Source organism: Arachis ipaensis, chromosome B10 (genome assembly GCF_000816755.2).
Source record: "Arachis ipaensis cultivar K30076 chromosome B10, Araip1.1, whole genome shotgun sequence".
In the NCBI taxonomy this organism is placed as follows: domain Eukaryota; kingdom Viridiplantae; phylum Streptophyta; class Magnoliopsida; order Fabales; family Fabaceae; genus Arachis; species Arachis ipaensis.
In genome coordinates, this window is record NC_029794.2 from 105291954 (window position 1) to 105295729 (window position 3776).

Sequence of the window (3776 nt, forward strand, 5' to 3'; positions counted from 1 at the left end):
TATCAGCATGAGATTCTGATCAAAATTTAAGAAGACACGGGTAATAAATTTTTATTATATCAAAGCTCTCTCATCTTGAATTTAATGCTCTTGATATATCTAAAAATAACTACTTATCATGGATATTAGATGCCGAAATTTATCTTGATTCAATGGATCTTAGAGATACCATTAAAGTTGAAAATAAAGCATCTCAGAAGGATAAAGGCAAAGTCATGATCTTCTTTGTCGTCATCTTGATGAAAGATTGAAAATTGAATATCTCACACTAAATAATTCTGCAGATATCTGGAAAAACCTTAAAGAAAGGTATAATCATCAAAAGACAGTGATACTTTCTCAAGCCCGATATGAGCGGACACACTTGCATCTACAGGATTTTAAATTCATAAATGAATACAATTCAGCAATGTTCCGAATTACCTCACGAATGAAATTATGTGGGAAAAAGATAACTGATAATGACATGTTAGAGAAAATTTTCTCGACCTTCCGTGCCTCGAATATGCTCCTACAATAGCAGTATCGAGAAAAAGAAATTTTTTTAAAAGAAGAAACAAGCTCAACACACTCGGTGGAGCATACAAAAGACAGAAAAATAAAACGATGCAACTCCTATGTCATCTCTGGCATAACCATCAACAACATGAATTAGCTTTCGTACCATTCTCTAGAGTAACAAAAGGACCTAGCAACACAATCCACCACATCTGTTGCCTTGTTCTGAAAAATAAATTCATTTCTACACAACCACATATTTCATATAATTGAGAAAAATCTCACTAACAATGTTTTTTGCACATCTTTTCTTAAAGACATCGTCTTCCAACTCTCAAAGTGTTCTTTTATGGAACCTAGGATGCTCCAAACATGCCCCAGATGAGTAATCCATGTACAGCATACCTGCCAAGTATACTCACACGTAACAAACAGATGTTGTACATATTCAACTTCCTTGTTACACATAACACAAACATTATCATTTCGATCAATGATGTCCAATCTAGTTAGGCAATCCTTTATATTAACTCGACCTACTAGCACAAACAAAGTAAACAACTCAACTCAAGAAGGCACTAGTCCTTTCCAGATTTCATTTGTGAACTTGTAGCTAATAATATTATCCGTCAAAGTATGTACCTGCAAAACCTGCACAAATGAGTTAGTGGTATAAACACCTTCCTTGTCAAATTTTTGTACCACTCTATCTTGTATGCTTGCAATCAATCTCATAGCTTGCAAGATATCAAGCAACTGATTCAAACTGTCAGTCTCCCATTAGCGAAGTTTCCTCCTCCATTGGAAATTCTACACTCACTCTATTTCATCCCAAAATTCACAGTCTCCAATTACGGATCATTTATTATTTGAAATCAAGAAGAGTCTTGGAAAGGAGTTTTTCAACTTTTCCTACTGTAACCATGTATTCTCCCAAAATCTAGTTGATCTACTATCTCCTAGTTTCATAGCAAGTCCGTCAATCATCTTTTGTCTGCTATGTTGCTCTTTTATTTGCAGGTGACATTATTCTGAGCTAATTTCTTACTTTCTTGTTGCTGAACGTAACAATAAATTACTTTTAAGAAATCATAAAGCACGCTTAGCTGGCACCACCCCATTTTCTGAAGCAAATATGGTAAATTATAACCCCATAAAAGGTAAATGGTAAGGTTTTGGTAACAAAAAATTATGGAAGAAAAAAAAATTATTTTCACAAGAAAGGATCTCACCAAAAGTGGGATAAAAAATAAATAATGGACAAAATAAATCAACAAAGGATAAATATTTCCGTTGTGGTGAAAATGGATATTGGTCGCGTACCTGTTGTACCCCAGGACACTTAGTTGATCTTTATCAAGTATCCTTGAAAAAATATGACAAAGAAAAGGAGACAAATTTTATTTCAAAAAATGCTGCTAAAAATTACACCACTTATTATGAATTATCTAATTTCTTTGAGGATCCTGAAGAAAATATTGGTCATTTGATCAATGATGAAAAAATTGAAGTAATTATGTCAATAAATAATGTAAGAAAATTCTTGTTAAGTTTTATCTCTTATGCATTTGAATTTTAAGTATGATGCATATAAATAATATTTAATAAAATATTGATGTTATTTTTATGTACAGTATTTCTTAGAAAAATGGTCCCAATCAAGAATACAATTTTACTATGCATGTATCTTTATTTATTTTATGTTATGATCTTATTATTATTATTTGTCTTTGAAGAAAATGGCAAGGACATGTAATGAAGATATTTGCCATACGGATAGTGGAAGTTTGCATACCATTCTCAAAAGTAATATATATTTTACGCATTTTGTACCAATAAAAGAATGTGTTAATACAATTATTGACTCAGGTAATGTGTTAGAAGGCTCGAGAAGAGCTATAATTTTATTTTCTGGAGGAACAAAATTCATAATAAATAATGCACTATTGTCTACTAAGTCTCTAAAAAGTTTATCAAATTTTAAAGACATTCGCCAAAATGGATATCATATTGAAATAATGAATGAGGAAAACCATGAGTACTTATATATCACAACTCATGATTCAAATAAAAGGTTATATTAGAAAGTTATCCTCACTTTTTTCTTGGTTATATTATATTAAAATTAGTGCAATTGAATCACATGTCATTGTAAACTATACGTTTACTAATCCAAATGAATTTATAATTTGGCATGATCGATTGGGGAATCCTGGAATAACCATGATGTGGAGAATTATGAAAACTCCCATGAACATTCACTAAAGAGTCAGAGAGTTCTTCAATCTAGTGAATTCTGTTGTGTCGCATGTTCTTAAGAAAAGTTAATTTTAAGGCCATTAACAATAAAGTTTGGATTTGAGTCTCCTGAATTTCTAAAAAATGATTCAAGGTGATATATGTGGATCTATTCATCCACTATATGGATCTTTTAGATATTTTATGGTCCTATTAGACGCATTTTCGATATGGTCACATGTATGCTTATTGTCTTCTCGCAACCTAGCATTTGTGAGATTACTTGCTCAAATTATTGATTAAAAACACAGTTTTCAGAAAATTCAATCAAAATAATTCATCTTGCTAATGCTGGTGAATTCACCTCTCAAGCTTTCGATGCTTATTATGGCCAATGGTATAAGTGTTGAACATCTAGTAGCTCATTTTCATAAACAAAATGGACTAGCAGAGTCATTTATTTAAAGGCTCTAATTGATTGCTAGACCCTTACTTATGAGAACAAATCTCCTAACCTCTGCTTGGGCATGCCATTTTACATGTTATAACACTTATTCACTTAAGGCTAACAAGTTATCACCAATTCTCTCCTCTGCAATTAGCTTTTGGCCAGCAGTCAAATATTTTCTATTTGAGAATATTTGGGTGTGCAATATATGTTCCAATTGTCTCGCCTTATTGCACCAAAATGTGACCCAAAAAAATTGGAGATATATGTTGGATGTGATCCTCCCTCTAGTGAGGTGTCTTGAGATACAAATTGGACATGTATAAAGCTTGATTTGCAGATTGTCATTTTCATTAATCAAAATTTCTAACATTAGGGGGAGAGAATAAGCTTTTTGAAAATGAACTTAATTGGAATGCATCATACTTAATGCATTTAGATCCTCGATCAGGACAATGTGAAATAGAACTTCAAAAGATTATACATTTGCAAAGAGTAGCAAATGAATTTCCTGATGTATTTTCTGATACAAAAAAAGATAACTAAATCCTATATACCAGTTGAAAATGCCCCAATTTGAGTCGATGTCCCA